Genomic DNA, 17,989 nt, shown 5'->3' with positions numbered 1-17,989 from the left:
TACTGCCTCTATTAAAACCACTATGCCCACATGCAGGCATAATCACTAATGATCAATAATTATCAGTTCTTATTGCTGATGATTGCTCTCCTCCAAATACTGAGCCCAATGCACTGAAAATTCTCTGGTTAGACTCGATTCAGTAAATAAATCCCCAGTGTTACCCCATGGAATTGCTACTTTGGTGAATAAATTAAATAGTTCAGAACAACTGCATCATCATCTTTTCTCATTTCTGCTTACCTTATCAAACAATTATTTCCCTTATTTATTTAGTGGTGGTATATGAAATTTTGCAGCAGCTCTATAGGTATAAAGGGAACTTATATGTATCAAGGGAATTATTTCTTTATTCAACAAACAATTTTGAAACAGTCTTCTAGACACTGTGAAAACACTAAGAAAATGACACAAAGATAAAAATGCCTAAATCATTATAACTGGCAATAGCAGCTTAGATCTGTTATCCACCTTGTAATAAGCTCTTTACATATATTAGCTCATTTTACCTGACAAAAATTGGCAGGGTGATGGTTATGTCCATTTTAGAGAGAAGAAAACTTAAGATTCAAACAGACTCAATAACCTTGCTTAACATTTTACAGCTAGAATTTTCCAGGGCTAAAACCTTCTTTGTTGCTTCCAAAGCCTGTTCATTTTCTACTCTCTCACTATCCCTCTTTTAACATCTCACTAGAATGTCAGGCAGAATGAAATAAGCACTCTGTTGGAGGCATGAGTAAATTCCTGTGGAACTCTGGGAATAAGAACAATGAACTTGGATGATGGAGGATGAGGACACTTAAAAGGAACCATATAAGGTAAGTGGGATAACAGAAGAGAAAGGCGAAGAAGAAGGGGCTCCAAGAAGTGAAAACTATCAGCAAAGCTCAGCGGTATCCATTTGTTAGGGGTGGGGGTGGGTGGAAGCAGCCTACGTATCAGGATATAGAAAATTAGCTGCAAGATGGGGTGGATTACACATAGATGAGAATAGAATTTCCAGAGTGTTGGAAAAGATGGTTTTTTAAAGTCCAGACAATCTTTCTGCATATTCACATACCTTGTTGTACAGCTGAAGGAAAGATAAACTTGAGCCCTACCTTAAGTTTGGAGACGCATTACAATTTCTGTTTGAGCAAGTCTGACTTAATGATGTTTGTAGATTATTCGCGCAGACCCACACCCAGATACACCTACACACACAATGAGCAGCTGATGCCTAAAATAATCCTACCTTGATCACGCGTTCTCTCTATTCATTTTCTGCCATAAGGCAAGATATACAGATTATTCTCAGTTCCACAAATAATCAATAAGCAAATATGTATGATGAAGTCAATCTGTTGCAAGACCTAAAAGAGAGAGAGTGCTTGTTTTAAAAGTGGCTCAAAAGCAGGTGTTTTAAGAGGAATACAGGGTTTGGAGACTGACAAGCCTGGGCATCCATATACAGATTGGGCAGGGGAAATTTGGAGAACTGTGAACCTTTAAGATGGCCTATTTCCCCCAACTTTCTAGACAAAAGGTTTAGGGAGACCTAGACCTGCACTAGAACCCACCATCCCTTTGGCCCTGGATTCTCCTACTACTTCATCATTTAGTTGTTCTGAAAGCAGTGGCTGCTTCCTCTAGAATACATCCCATTTGCCTCTACAGGGAAGGCTTTTTTTGGCTACAGTGAAAGGAAAGTGGGAAGATAAAACAAACTTTAATTCATCTGTTCTTACTCATAGGGCTTCCCATCAAGGATGGGTTTTATCCTTATTTAGAATCAATACTAAGTAAAGAAAGTATAAATATACCAATTGAAAAACTCTTTCTGTGGATGCCTTAGCAGCCACAGTTAAATTGCCTGAGGTTTCGAGACACCATGCATTTTCCCTAGCCCTTATTCTGTAACCATCGAGTGTTAAACTCAATCATTTCCTGGGATCCCTGATGTAACAGCATCTAGATCTGTTCATAGGGCTTTAAAAAAAATTTTTTTTAAATAGCTCTGGGACAGAGTTAGATAAATCCCTAATAAACAAATGGAGTTTTAAATTGTTGAATATTTTTCCCCAAGAGATAAGAGCAACTATATTTTAGTTGAGTGTTACCATGCCTGACAAAAGAGGATCTGGGTGAAAGTGAGGAATTCCCCCTGGGCATTTCCCACTGATTAGCCCTGTGTCAAGGGAATCAAACCTCAGGGTGATCCTAGGGTCTCTGTACGCCATCACAGGAAGCAGCATAGACTGAGTCAGATGACCTTAATACATCCCCTACAGCCCCTCATACTAACCAGGACTATAATCCAAGGGAAAGTCAAACTCCAAAGAATGTTTAGATTCTTCATCTGTAAACTAGGAGACTTGAATACATGTGCCCTCTTTAGGACCTTTCTAGGACTAATCTGCTTCATTTCCTTTGGTTGCCCTAGGCAAACACACAAAAAAAAACCCACAAGGTAAGGGCTCAGAGCTGAGTACTTTGAGAAAATAAAAGGAAAGATGCTTGTTGGGAATGCATCTAAAGGATTTATGGCTGGATCTGTTCCCTGGTTAAGGAAATCTGAAATCCTGAAATCTCTAGGTCACTGAATCTCAAGTAGACCCACTTTGTTGAGGACAATAGGGGTGGATTTATTTTCATAGAAGGTGAAAGCAAAATAGCCCTGAGTGATGAGCCTAGGATTTGGGCTACTCTCTGCTGAATTTTCCACTACATTATGCTACCTAGATTTTCTCCACCAGACCTAAAAGAAAGGAGAACGTGAAATGATAGATGATTCGGAAAATGTTAAATAAACCATTGTTTCCAGCCTTTCTAAAGACTAGTTCCAGAAGATACTGTATATAAAAATTTTTCAAGGTGCAAAACGTGGGCTACCAGAAAATTTACCTTTTCTCTTGGAGCTTCCAAATTAGCAAAAACTAATTACCAAATTAGTAGGATCTTAGGAAGATCCTACTGTAGAGAAACCTATACATATTTTCTTTAACTAGCATTTCCTAACTTATTTGGTCACTAAAGACACACTTTACACAAACAACCAATTATCACTGTATCTGATTTGTAAATATATAGAAATGATCAATTACATAGATGTAAGGAAAGATCATTTTACCCACACTACCAAGTGACCATCTCTCTCCGCTTATATGTGTCCACTTGCACTCCTATTACTAATTACTTAATTCAGCATAGGCTTGGTTTTTAGTACAGTCTTTGACAGCCTGATCTGTTGTTTCTTCATTCCAGCTTCTGAATCCACACAATTACCTGGCTTAATACTTGCAGGTCTAGGATACTCAAATACTTGTGATGATTCTGTAACTAATCTCTACAAAATTTTTTAGCTATTTTAGTCATTCAAATGTGAATTTCCAAGTTGATCACATATACATGGCACAATTGACTTCTACAGCTCATTGGTTTTGTGGGATGCTATCCAATGATGCACACCCAAAACCTTCATGTGTCAGTGAGAAGTGTGTAGCAAATCTAATCTTTGCTTAAAATATAAACTCAGAGTGAAAAGAAACCACAAGAATCCTCCCTCAAAGCCAATACACACAAATCAGGGTAACCAGTTAAAGGCTCATGGTCATCTGTCCAGTGATCTATCTTTCCCTTTGGGAGTTGGTTAAGTTCCAGATAAGTCCTGGTGGGAAGGATAGATGGCAAGGAGGAATGAGTCCAGACCAGAGTGACCAGAGGGGCCATGTGGCCTGGAGTGGCTCCAGGCAGTCCCGCCCAGCTCCAGCTGGAATCCCAGATGATAAGGTCACAGCCAGTAACAAGTAGCCAATACAAATGGGCACAGATAGCCAGACTTAGCCATATGCACATGTTGATCAGCATGAACAAAAACTAATTATTTAGGATGAAGTATGTTGAGGTGAGGACAAATGTATATGTGGGCAAACTCTCACTCTTGTGCACAGTTTTAAGAATGTAAAATGGTGCAGCCACTATGGAAAACAGTATGGTGGTTCCTCAAAAAATTAAAAATAAAGCTACTACATACTACACCCATATCACTTCTGGGTATTTATCCCAAAGACCTGAAATTAGGATCTCAAAGAGACATTAGCACAACTGTGTTCACTAAAGCATTCTTCGCAAAAACCAAGATGGGGAAACAACCTGAATGTCCCTTGACAGATGAATGGATAAGGAAAATGTGGTATTTACACACAATAGAGTATCATTCATCTTTTTTTTTTAGGATTTTATATTTTATTTATTTATTCATGAGAGACACATACAGAGAGAGGCGGACACATAGGCAGAGGGAGAAGCAGGCTCTATGCAGGGAGCCCGATGTGGGACTTGATCCCAGGACTCCAGGATCACGCCTTGAGCCGAAGGCAGATGCTTGACCACTGGGCCACTCAGACATCCCTCATTCATCTTTTATTTTTTTTTTCCTCATTCATCTTTTAAAAATGAAATTCTGCTGTGTGTTACAACAGGGATGGACCTTGAAGACCTTATGCTAAGTGAAATAAGCTAGTTGCAGAAAGAAATACTGAACAATTTCATTGATGTGAAATAATAAAACAGTCCAATTCATAGAATCAATGTATAGGCTAGTGGTTACTAAGGGCTGGAGTGAGAACAGAAATGGGGAATCACTCATCAGAGGGCATCAAGTTTTAGTTAAGCAAAACAAGTTCTAGATACATGCAGTGTAACATTGCACTACAGTCAATAATCATATGCTCTATACTTAAAATTTTGTTAGGAGGGCAGATATCATGTGGAGTGTTCTCACCATGATAAAGCTAAAAGAAAATAAAAGGTGAATGAGAGGTACTTGGGATGTTGTAGGCACTCAACACATCACATTATTATTCTTATAGTCAATGGGCTCTGCTAAGAGGGTTTAGCTTAGTGAATAAGGAAGGGTTAGACCAGAATTAAACATACTGTGTTCATCCTCCTGATCCCTCAGTTTTTATCATCTGTATGATTAAAATTAAATAGAATGATACAGGACATATAGCACAGTGGCAGGTCCTAGCATATAGTAAGTATATTTGAAGCATTTTTAAAAAATAGGACAGTGTAAAGACTTTACCCTTTTCTCATTATCTGGAAGTTGACAACCTTCAGATACTTTGACACATCTCTCTTGACCTACTCCACTTTTCTTTTCTTTCTTTTTTTTCCCAACTCCACTTTTCCCTTTTCCTTCCTGCCTTGTCTTCCTTCCTATTCCTCTGTCCTACTTCTCTCTGGCTCTCATATACCAGGTCTTTCCAATGCCTACTCCCCGTGTGTGTGTGTGTGTGTGTGTGTGTGTGTGTGTGTGTTGTATGAGAGAGAGAGAGGATGTTCCTGCTGGAGAAGGGAATGGGTAGGTTCTCCTCCTAGATATTGCTGGTTAGAAGTGAGCCGTGGAATGAAGGAAGGTGACAGACTCTGGTGACAGTAGCTGCCACGCATTTCAGGACCTGAGAAGCAATGGAGTAAAGATCATTATTTTTTATCTACCATGGAAATGCCATAATCTAGCCCTACCTCCTGCCTCAGGAGAGGACTCAGCTCTTGGCTCAACTATCTTTGATTGTGAGGAAAGCACACATCAACCCATAATACCTAGGTATCCATCAGGCCTAGACAAACTGGCTTCTTTTTTGTAACCAGAAATTATTGACAACAAATATCTCCCAGAAATCAAATGTCAGTCAGCTATTAACTTGAAGAAAAAAAAAAAGCATATACAGTTCCTTAGTTTTTAAATTTTTTATAATATTTTATTTAAATTCAATTTGCCAACATACAGTATAACACCCAATGCTCATCCCATCAAGTGCCCCCCTTAGTGCCCCTCACCAGTCACCCCTTTCCCCACCCACCTCCCCTTCTGCAACCCTTTGTTTGTTTCTCAGAGTTAGGAGTTTCTCATGATTTGTCTTCCTCTCTAATTTTTCCCCACTCAGTTTTCCTCCTTTACCTTATAGTCTCTTTCACTATTTCTTATATTCCATATATGAGTGAAACCATATGATCATTGTCTTTCTCTGATTGACTTATTTCACTCAGCATAATACCCTCCAAAAATATGAAACGCTTCACGAATTTGTGTGTCATCTTTGTGCAGGGGCCATGCTAATCTTCTCTGTATTGTTCCAATTTTAGTATATGTGCTGCCCAAGTGAGCACTAGAAGTTTTTAATAGCTCCATAATGATATATATACAAGCAAACATCTCTCTGGTTAGACATTAGCAATTTTAAATAATCTTTTTAAATTAAATATAAAATATATGAAGAATAATATACAAATTACAAGTATAATTATAAGTATTTCACAAAGGGACACACCTGTAGAACCATCACCCTGACCAAGAAACAGAACATTTGAAACAGCCCAGAGCACCCCATCACCCCCCCTTTCAGTCACCACCCCTGCAGAAGGTCATACTTTGCAAACTTAAAACAACATAATTTGTTTTTTAACTTTATTTAAATGAAGTAAATCGATCCCTAGTCTCTAGTATCTGTCTTCTTCTGTTCAACATATGGTTGAACGGTTTATCCATGCTATTGGGTGTGGTAACAGTCCATCACATTTTCATTGATATTGACAGACCTTACCAGTAGACTTCAATTAGCTTTCTCTCTCAAATCTAGCACACTTCTGAGTGCTTACCAGCAGGAGCTATGTATGGATTAGAGGCAAGACCAACAATTTTTTTAACTTATAAACAGCTTTATTTGTCCTTTCTCATAGAGGCTCCCAATTGGCAATGGCTTGACACCAGCCATAAAAATGGGCTTTCAAATTATATATTTCTTGCCTCAGTTTACCAGGCTCTTTTCCACTGGTCATCTTCAATCTCTTGTGATCACCTCCCCTACTTCACTCACTCTTCCCAAAGGTGTGAAGTCTGCAATGTAATATCTTTCTTCCCTACTTATATGGAAAAATAACTACATGGGCAGAGGATATTGGCTAATTTTCAATTGCTGTCTAGCTGGGTCTTCACATTCAAGCTTCACAATTTTATTTGAAGTGCTACAGTAGGGCAGCTCGGGTGGCTCAGCGGGTTAGTGCTGCCTTCTGCCCCGGTTGTGATCCTGGAGACCTGGGATTGAGTCCCATGTCAGGCTCCCTGCATGGAGCCTGCTTTTCCCTCTGTCTGTGTCTCTGCCTCTGTGTGTGTGTGTCTCTCGCTCTCTCTGTGTCTCTCATGAATGAATAAATAAATAAAATCTTTAAAAAAAAATGAAGTGCTACAGCATCCACACAATTATATATAAGAAAAAAAATTCATTCCCACACATACAAAAAATTATTTAGGGTTGATCTGAGCCAACACTTTTTTCTCCTACTACAGTGGGTAGAGATAAATGAAATTCTACTATAATGAACTAAAATTAGGGCAAATATTACATCAAAATAAGTGGATGCTGAGACACCATGTATGTGGTTAACTCAGGGATGGAAAAAGCCCTGGAGTATGGAAGACAGACGGACATGCTAAAAATGGAAGAAAGGAAGCATACCAAGAAATACGGTTGCTCCACAATGTCATTCCTGCCCATCCCAAAGGGGCATAAATAGAAATATTCTGGAATTTAGCACCACTGATATTTAAGCCCAATTTCCAGCAAGGTCAAGGCTAATAGCGAATTATTTGTTTTACTAACTTAGGTTGCAGTGCCTTGGGCGGATCCCACCTTCTTCTATATCTCACTCAGCGCCAAGAATACTGTTAGCCATCAACAAAACCATAATAGACTGAGAGTCTTCTCCAAAGGCCAATGAAAACATGCACACTGAGCTAACAGAGACATTTACAGGCAGAGGATTCCAGCTTCCTTTCTGAAAATGCCACCAAGGCAGTCTAGCTAATTAGGTCTTAGTAAGTGACACCAACTCACCAGAATGGCCCACCTGCCTGTAGCTTTGTGTGTGTGCCCCAAGCTTGTTTTCTATTTGTTTGGTTTTTGTTTTTGTTCTTCTGGCTATAAATAAAAAGGGCTATTTCTAATATTTTAAAGGCTCTCTCTGAGATCTGGCCTGTAAATTCACAGTAATTTCAGGAAAATGGGAATGCAATACTTAAGCTCGGCAAAGAATAAATTTATTAATTCTGGGCTATTCATTCCTCTCCCACTTCTGTTATCTTCCCTGAGGAGAAACAGAGAAAAATGATTATGTCCAAGGCCACCCTGAAATTCAGTGACAATTCCAGGAATGAAACTCAGATGTTTCTTGCAATGTTGTCTCTGATCCAGCCTGGGAGTAGGCATAATTTTCCTAGTATTTCCCAAAGAAATGTCCTTGTGAAGGTCTAGTTCAACCTTTGTTTGTGTTTCTGAAAATAATGTAAATTGATGGAGATAGGGATTATGGACATGAGACACTAGAGTAACACAGACTCAAAGACTAGCAGGTCTTTCTATGAATAAGAATGGTGTTGACTTCAACCGAGGTGCTTTAAACTAAGGAAGACCACATGTGCTGAATATTAATCCCTGGAAAATTCAGTGAGTATTAATGCAGCTTATATTATTACAAGTACTCAGAACATAGATGTTTCTGTGTCCCTCATATTTTCTTCCACCAAAATACTAGAAAACGATATCACTGCAAATCAAGGCCTTTATTTATTCCCCCAAAATAAATTAATAAACACATATATATACATATATTCCAGGTAAAGCATACTAGAGAATTGTCATGCAATACAATAGAGCAGAGGGAATGGGCCATAGAGGCAGATACACCTAAATGCCAATTCCAGTTTCATTTGTTATTAGCTCTTCAGTGTCCTAGACGATTCTCAGCTTAATTTCCTCATCTGTAGACCTGGGACTCATATAGTTATTCAGAGCTCTTTCAATTCCAAAAATCAAAAACTTAACCCATGCTTTCTTAAGCAAATAAACAAATAAATAAATAAAATACAAGTAAAAATTAAATAAATGTATTGACTATGTAATTGAAAAACCTAAGATCCTTTAGCTTCTGACACACTTGGATTCAGATGTTCCATACTGTCAAGAAGTAATCTTTCCCATATGCCTTCTTTCTTCTGAAATGGCCTAATTTTCAAGTATGCTTTCCCATCATGATGGCCCTTAGAACTCAAGATAATATTATCATAGCCCAAGGCCAAGGCAATGAAGACTTCTCAGGTACGGAACCTCATTTACTCTGGTCAGTTACAGATCCACAGTGTAGGTATCACTGGCAGAAATCCCCAGATATATTAGAGTGCTATTACATGGGTCAAGGTAACTGGCTTCTGGAGAGGCCAAAACAACATCACCTACAATGCATCTCAGAGTTGTAAAAACAAGCAAACAAACAAAACTTATCCCAGTGCCTCTAATTTCCATTAAGATAATAGTATGTTAATTTTTATGAGTGGGCAAATCTTTGACATGCAGGAAATATTGGCCAGTATAGATTCCACCTAGAACACACAATACAGTTAGTAGTGGCATCTCCATGATCTACAGAATATTCTGCCAAAATGAGGTAAAGCTATAAGGTAAGATTTTCCCTGAACTGAAAGAGACAGAGGATTTAGCTAAGCAGGGAAGAATGGAGATGTCATTTAAGGGAAGTAATGAAACAAGTTAATGACTATATATTTTCATATAAGAATGAGTATTGTGGGTAAGATGCACATTCAAAGCAATAGAAAATGGCATATCGTGAAGTAGATTTGTAAATATTAGTAGGAAGAATCTGTATACTTCCAGCAAAAATAACATCTATGGAATTAAGTCTTTAAAATGTCATTAGCAAGGAAAGTTTTTTTAAAGTACTCATTCAATGTACTTTTTGACAAGACACTCCTTAAGCTGGTCTGCTTTCAATGAGGTGGCCTGTGTATAAACATAAATCTGAAAAACTAAGTTCAGACCTCTTCATTAGAAGACACAATTAGCTCACTCCAGTAAAGATTAAGATTTATTGGTTTATGCATGTTAATAAAGCCTGGCTGCAACGAGAACAAAAAGTAGTTTAGAATGAGAAAATTGCATTAATATACATGATGTGGGTTCTAACTGGGGCCAAAATGAAAACTATTTCCTGGATTTCAGATAGAGGTCTGTCCAAAAACAACCTTATTTTGAGCATTTTGAAGGTAGACTTCAAATAATAATGAAAAGCAAGACAGACACATTTAACCAAGTATGAAAAGAGGTTTTTATTTAAAAAAAAATACATTGGGAGTGCCAACCATAAGTAATTTTTGCAAGCAATACTAAGCCAGACTACCATCCTTCCGGTAATGCACCTACATCAGGCACCAAGAATATTTATTTCTGGCTATGATGAATTCAGATGAGTTATTCCATTCTCCAAAAGATGTCTACAGAAGGCTCTCCTGGCTGCCAAAAGCAGTATTCTCTCAAAATAGAAATCCCTCCTCAGTTCGACTTAGCAAGTCTGTTATGATAATCTCAGGGAATTTACCAGTCTGGGGAGATTTATTTCATGGAACTGAAGTGTTTCCAAGGTTTGAAGATACTCATTCCATATTTCGGGAAATGAGCATGTGATATATTTTGCATGTTGTCTTAATAAAAGAAGCATTTCTCTTCCTACAGCGTGCCGTGAGCTGGTGATTAAAAGCTGTTGCGTGTTCACAATCAAGAAGTAAAAACAGCATTAAAATAAGTGAACATAATAAATTAAAATCTTGAGAAAATGAGGGCATTTTAAGGCCATGACAGCAAAACATTAGGTTCCAAAACAAAAACTTTAATGACTTATCCAATTCTTCTTCATTAGTATAAAGTTGTTTCTCTCTCTTTTTTTTTTTTTTTTAAGATTTTATTTATTTATTCATTATAGACACACAGAGAGAAAGAGAGGCAGAGACACAAGCAGGCTCCATGCAGGGAGCCTGATGAGGGACTCGATCCCAGGTCTCCAGGATCATGCCCTAGGCCAAAGGCAGGTGCTAAACCACTGAGCCACCCAGGGATCCCCTTATAAATGTCTGAAGAAAGTCTGCACCAACTATCCATTGAATGGTATGATGGCCACCAACCATCTCTACTGCTTTGGATCCTGGACCTTTGTGTTTGTGGTCTAAAGGACCCTTCCTCAACTCCCCAAAATAGAGTTAATGAGGTGAGTAAACAGACTGAGAATTTTGATTACAGTAAGAGAGTGCACAGCTGTCTGGATGTCTGATTAGCTGTAGAAGATCAAATGGGCCTTGTGGTAAGGCTCATAGGAGAGACACAGAGCCTCATCTTCAGAAGATGGGTAAGGCTTCTGTGAATAGGGAAAATGTAAGCCATGGCTGAAGGAGGAGAAAGCTCTCCAGGTAAATAAGGCCTTGATGGGGGGACCGGTATGTGCAATGACTAGCAGACAGTGAGAGCATGGCTCTTTAGGAAATTGGTAAGTGTTCAATAGAGTAAAAGAACAGTGTATACTGGGGGAAGTGGGAATAAGAGAGGAGGTTAGAAACGTAGGGCAGAAACAAGATCATGCAGGCACCTGGGTGGCTCAGTGGTTGAGCATCTGCCTTTGCCTTAGGGCATGATCCTAGAGTCCTGGGATTGAGTCCAACATCGGGCTCCCTGCAGCGACCCTGCTTCTCCCTCTGCCTATGTCTCTGCCTTTCTCTCTGTGTCTCTCATGAATAAATAAATAAAATCTTTAAATAAAAAAAGAAACAAGACCTTGCAAAATCTTGTAGGCCATGACTAGGATCTGTATTTTATTCTGGTTTATTCTATAAATCATCAGAAAATCCTACCATCTCAACATATAAAGCATATCTAGAATCAGACCACATTTAAAAAAATATCTTCATCCCCATCAGGTCCAAGCCACCAACAACTCCTGCCTATCACAGTAGTCTCCTAACTGACCTTCCTACTTTGTTTTGCTCTCTTTAGGCTCTCCTCCAGATTCTCTTGCACCATGATCCTGCTCTCCAGAGCACATATCATCTGACCTATTATATGCTGAGTTAGGTGTTCCTTGTCTATCTTCACCACTGGAAGGGCAGGAATAAATCGGTTTTATTCACTGCTATAATACTGGCTTTCAGAAGAGTGCCTAGTACAAAGTACATGCTCAATTAAGTTTTGATCATGGAGGACTGGCTTGTGCTTCCTATATTCAAAACTCCTTCAGTGGCTTACAATTTCACTTTGATGAAAAGTTCAATAAAATCTTAAAAAAAAAAAAAAAAAAAAAAGAAGGAAGGGGCCTGGGTGGCTCAGTCAATTAAGCATCTGATGACTTTGGCTCAGGTCATGATCTCAGGGTCTTGGGATCAAGCCCCACATTGGGCTCCATGCTCAGCAGGCAGTCTACTTGTACCTCTGCCCCTTCCCCCTCACTCCTATTCTCCCTCTCTCAAATAAATAAATAAAATCCTTAAAAAAGAAAAGAAGAGAAAAGTTATACTCCTTACTATGGCTCCCAGAGCCCTAACAGGATCCGGTCTTCCAGCTTCCTGTCTACTTTCATCTCCTACCACGTTCCCACTTGCTCCCTTTGCTAGAGACAGACTGGCCTTTCCATTCCTGGTCATGGCAAGCCTGCTTTACCCACAGGGCTTTGCATTTGCTATTCTCCCTGCCTCAAACATTTTTCCTTCACACAGCTATATAATTTGATCCTACACTTCCTTCAAAAATGTTGAAATGTCCAGGCCTGCCCAGAGAGGGCTTTTCTCTACCATTCTCATACAACAGTAGCCTCTTCCTGACACCTTGGGCACTCTCTTCTCTCTTACCTGGCTTTATTTTTTTTTCATAGTAATGGAAAAGTACCATTTATCATAATTCATATTTCTGTGTGTTACCTGTCCAATCCTATAAGATTAATTCTATGAAAGCAGTAGATTTATCTGGGTCAGGATCATTCCTTGGCCCTTAGAACTATGCCTAATTCATGTTAAGTACCTGCATTAGTGAGGAGCTAACTGGGCATCAGAAACTATGCCAGTTTGATGAAAGGGAATTTAACATTAAGAAGTAACTACTACTAGAAAGTTAACTCGGTACCTGAAACGATACAAAGAAAATTCTCAAGTAACAACTGCAGTGAGCAACCTCTCAGGCTGAGGGAGCAAAGGAGATACTAGAATTAATAAATCCTGGAGACCTAGAGAGGGTCCTTGCAGAGTTGAAATTCTGGGCTCTGTGGAGGGAGATCTCCATGGCTGGTATCTCTGAGCTTTGAGAAGCAATATGGTGATGTTGCAGGATTCATCAGCCTTTAGTGCCCACAGCTCTTAGTCACACCATTTCGAAGAAAGAGGAAGTAGACCAGATGAACAGTGGTGGGCAGCAAAACAAAGTTTATTGAGTGATAGCATAAAACTCCTGGAGAAGAGGTGCACCCGAGAGCTTTGCCCTTGGAATTTCTAAGCTTACGGGGTTTTATGAGCAGAAATATCTTAAGCAATCAGGATGTGCTGAGTCATTCCAATCAGGGCTTTGGTCACATATCTGTCAACCTATTAGGTTAATGTCTACATGCTGATGGTCTTTTTTGCTGACATTTGAGGGCTCATGTCTTAACTGCCCCTTGCCTGTAATAGTGATAAATGCTCTGTGATTGTCTTATTTTAGGTCATTTTGCAGAAGTCATTTCTGCAAAGGCTACAAAACGGAATGCTAGTGTGGTCCTATCTAAGCTGCAGAACAGGATGTCAGTTGCATTTTATCTTAGCTGTCCTGACTCCAAATTGTCTTGTTGCAGACCCAGGCCCTGTCTGCCTAAATGTCCAACCAACTCAAATAGTGGGCTTGGCACCCAGATCATCAAAAAGAGACTATGACAGGATGGGGCTGGCACAATGGTAAGTGGGATGAAATGGGCTTTACTCACACTGGAAGAACTAACTGCACATTGGATCCAGTGCTTACTATGGGAAAAAACAACTGCTAGGGGATGAAGTATTACTTGGGTGATATGCTGGGAACAGAAAGCTTAAAGGTTGTTGGTCAACAGGAAGCTGGGAGGAAGAATATCCCTTCTCTTCAAGCCTGGTGGTCTCCCACTGTAGGCCCCTATTGGTAGAACCCAACATGAAGCCAGCCTAACATGGAGCCACATGAGGCCTGCATAGCCCCAGCCAATACCACAAAGCTGAGTGTAAAGGGTCAGTGTGGAGCTGAGAAACAATAACTTATTGGAATAGTACTCAATAAATTTCTGCTGAAAGAAGTTATAAATATTTGAATTTCTTAAAAAATCATTTAAATTGCTTAAAAAATGAAACATACTTCTGAATACAATAAATAACAATAAAAAGTTATCCAAAAAACACAGAAGCAATTGAGGCTTATCAAGAGGCTAGGGTCAAGTAAAATAGTCAATTCCTATCAAAGTGAATAATATTCTGTTTCCTGGAAGCTGAAGCAAAAATGGAAATATGCCATGCATTAAATTTAACTCTAATAGTGGAGAGTAGCAGAGAGGTCTAGAGATAAAGTTAATTTTTCTTTTTTTTCCTGAGCAGAGGTTTAATGCTTTCAAGCATGTGTATTTGTCTAAAACTCCACAGTTCAGAACCAGGAAATATGAAATAAAAAGATTTAATCTTACTTAACTTTTATCTCACAGAAGTATGTGTGTGTGTATATATGACCAGCTGTTGGCCTCATCTATAAAAGAACATCAACACATAAACTAGCAAATATCTCATTTTAAGAACTAGATATCCTCAGGAGCCATTAGAATGAATTAGGAGCAAAATGCATGCCTGAATAAGAGAATAGATCCATTTGTGGATCCACAGTGACTGAATCCCTACAAAAGACATAATAAATTGACTTGTTGCCTGAGGGCACTTAAAATTGAATGTGTACCAAATACAGTGATTTTTGTTTTGTTTTGTTTTGCAGAATTTTATGCTGAGTTTTTCCTTATGGAAGTCAGATGCTAATGGACTCACACTGCTTCTTAAATTCACTCTTAGAGAATACAAAAAGGTTATCAGCATAAAGAAGGAAACTGCATTTCTCTTTGTTGCATCAGGAGAAGGCAAAGTCAATTCATTTCATACTTGTGCTATGTTGATAAAGTTTAAAAAATAAGTGCTGAACTTAGTCCTGTTTGACATCACTTAAGACCATATTGCATTTCATCTATCTCTGCCTATTCTAATTTTGGCAAATATGTTAAATGAAAGAGGCAGTAATAATTGAGGTGACTGTCTGGAATGCATGAGTTGGTCCATAGACAACTGCTGTCCATAGAATGAGAGGTGGATGATGGAGCAGCGGTGAAGTTTATACATGACCTTGAGATGTTCTTAAACCTGAGGCATATCAGTACAAGCCCATTGAAAGCAATGGTTTTATTTTCAATTTCAAAAACATAGATTATAAAGACAATCTCAAGAAAATAAGCCAAGCCAGATTCAAAGAAAATATTTGCATAGGATATATCTGATACAGGACTGTTATCCAAAATATACATAGAAGTCTTAAAAACCAATAATAAGAAAACAAAGACTGATTAAGAAATGGCCAACTCTGGAAAATAGTATGGAGGTTCCTCAAAAAATTAAAAATAGAATTACCCTATGACTCAGCAATTGCACTACTAGGTATTTATCCAAAGGATGCAAACATAGTGATTTGAAAGGACACATGCACCCCAATGTTTATAGCAGCAATGTCCACAATAGTCAAACTATGGAAAGAATGCAGATGTCCATCAACAGATGAATGGATAAAGAAGATGTGGTATATATACTCAATGGAATATTACTCAGCCATCAAAGAGTAAATTCTTGCCATTTGCAATGACATGGATGGAACTAGAGGATATTATGCTAAGTGAAATAACTCAGAAAAAGACAAATACCACATGATTTAACTCATATGTGGAATTTAAGAAACAAGACAGATGAACATAAGGGAAGGAAAAATAAAATAAGATAAAAACAGAGAGGGAGGCAAACCATAAGAGATGCTTAACTCTAGAAAACAAATTAAGGGTTGCTTGATGGGGTACTTGAGTGATGGGCATTAAGGAGGGCACTTGATGTCATGAGCACTGGGTGTTATATGCAACTGATGAATCACTATATTATACTTCTGAAATTAATAATATAGTATACATTAATTAAATTGAATTTAAACTTAAAAAGAAATTTTTAAGAGGCCAAAGATACAAGCAGACACCTAACCAAAGAAGATGACAAATAGGTACATGAAAAGATGTTCCACATTATATATCATCAGAGAAAAGTAAGGTAAAACTATGATGAGATACCACTATATCCCTATTAGAATGGCCAAATTCCAAAACTGACAACACTAAATGGTGATGGGACAGAGGAGCAACAGGAACTCTTATTCATTGCTGGCAGGAGTGGAAAATGGTACAATCACCCTAGGGGATGCTTTGGCAACGTCTTACAACTTCTTAAACATCCTCACACACCTGGGTGGCTCAGTTGAGCATCTGACTCTTGATTTCAGCTGGTCATGATCATAATCTCCTGGGATTGAGCCCAGGGTTAACCTCTCCACCCAGTGGGGAGTTTGCTTGTCTCCCTCTCCCTCTGCTTGCTGTGTTTCTTTCTCTCTCAAATAAATAAATCTTAAAAAAAAAAAAAAAAAAAGAAACAAAAAACATCCTCTTACCATCTGACCTAATAATCATGCTTCTTGGTATTTACCCAAATGAATCAAAAACTTATGTCCACACAAACCTACACATTGATAATTACAGTAGTTTTATTCATAATTGCTGAAATTTGGTAAACTTTGAACACAAACAAGATTTCCTTCAATAGGAGATAAACTGTGGTATATCCAAGACAGTGGAATATGATTCACTGCTAAAATTAAATGAGTGATAAAGCCAAGCAAAGAAATTGAGGAAACTGAACTGCCTAAAACTAAGTGAAGGAAGATTATAACAAATGTAACACTCTGGATGTTGATAACTGGAGGAGATACGGCAACTCTGTACTTTCTGCTCAATTTTGCTGTGAACTTAAAATCACTCAAAAATAAAGCTTATTAATTTAAAAAAAGCATAAGGTGATTGTGTTACATTGAAACTAATATTTTACCCTAGATTGCTTTTGTCCTTTCTTATTTAAGGGAAAAAAGGAATGGCTCTATGTTTATATTCTTTGCCTTTAGAATGTCTATCTTATAACTCTTACTCTATTTTCTATCATTTCCCTCATGTTCTGTCTCCTACCACTTCTGCTAACAGCATATGTTAAGTAAGGAAAAAGGAGGTAGCAATCAAAAGTTTTATTTGAAATGTGACAGAGATTATTTAAATTGGTACCTGGAGACTGACTAGTTAGAACTCTTCAAGAGATTCTGATCATGTCAGCCTTGCTAATCTCTCTTCTCATTACAAATCAATTCAAAATTCCATTAATCCTTTGGCCTGAGTATGATGAGAGCTTTCCAGAAGTCTCTGTCAGAAACACTTCCTACTTCATGGCACTTCTGGCTCACCATTCAGTCTGCTTTTCCTCAGATGGTCTGATCACAAGGCACAATAGGACAGACGGTAAGTGGGTCAGAGAGAGTCTATCACAAACAGGACTATATTGTTAATGGTAAGAACAGCTACCTACTAGGAATCACCAAGCACGTATCAGACACCATCTAGGTGTTCAAATGCAAGCATTGTGTCCTTTAGAGTGAAGGAAACCAAGGCTCAGAGAGGGAAGGTACATAACTCACAAAAGGCCACAAGGCTGGACTGATTTCTGGATGCCCTGTTTTCAAGTGTCAGAAACAGGACTCCAATTCATTTAGGCAAAAAATGATAAAGTATGACTTTACAAATTCCAAATAAGTTTAAACAAGCAGACTGAATGAGGGTCACAGATATAGCAGGGCCTTAGGAATGTTTAGAACCAGCACCTTGAAGTTTGCAGTCTTTTTTGGTATCTCTTCTTCTTGGCCTTCTCCACACATACCTTTGATTCCCTCTCATGGCTGACAAGTTTTCTCCCTTTGGCAGGAAACTGTGCTACCAACAGCTCCAAAGAGTTATATCTTAA

At 38.4% G+C, this 17,989-nt stretch overlaps 3 long non-coding RNA genes and 1 other non-coding gene across 12 annotated transcripts in view; 1 reads left to right on the top strand and 3 right to left on the bottom strand.

Annotated features, from left to right (window-relative positions):
- The window catches only part of LOC140603751 (uncharacterized), a 285,757-nt gene that overhangs the window by 138,961 nt on the left and 128,807 nt on the right, over positions 1-17,989 (bottom strand). The window lies entirely within an intron of this gene.
- The window catches only part of LOC140603746 (uncharacterized), a 141,787-nt gene that overhangs the window by 54,540 nt on the left and 69,258 nt on the right, over positions 1-17,989 (bottom strand). For all 4 annotated transcript variants that reach the window (XR_012006732.1, XR_012006729.1, XR_012006731.1 and 1 more), the window contains one exon: positions 1,238-1,355. This is a non-coding gene — a long non-coding RNA (uncharacterized lncRNA). The remainder of the gene's footprint in view (positions 1-1,237; positions 1,356-17,989) is intronic.
- LOC140603747 (uncharacterized) lies at positions 694-16,915 on the top strand. The gene is made up of 3 exons (XR_012006736.1): positions 694-821; positions 13,699-13,798; positions 14,847-16,915. It is a non-coding gene; the product is annotated as an uncharacterized lncRNA (long non-coding RNA).
- On the bottom strand, positions 6,053-6,159 carry LOC140604386 (U6 spliceosomal RNA). The gene has a single exon (XR_012007291.1). It is a non-coding gene; the product is annotated as a U6 spliceosomal RNA (small nuclear RNA).

This window comes from Canis lupus, chromosome 14 (genome assembly GCF_048164855.1).
Source record: "Canis lupus baileyi chromosome 14, mCanLup2.hap1, whole genome shotgun sequence".
Lineage (NCBI taxonomy): Eukaryota > Metazoa > Chordata > Mammalia > Carnivora > Canidae > Canis > Canis lupus.
The sequence above is the reverse complement of the archived record's forward strand: the minus strand, read 5'-3'. Positions and strand labels throughout refer to the sequence as shown.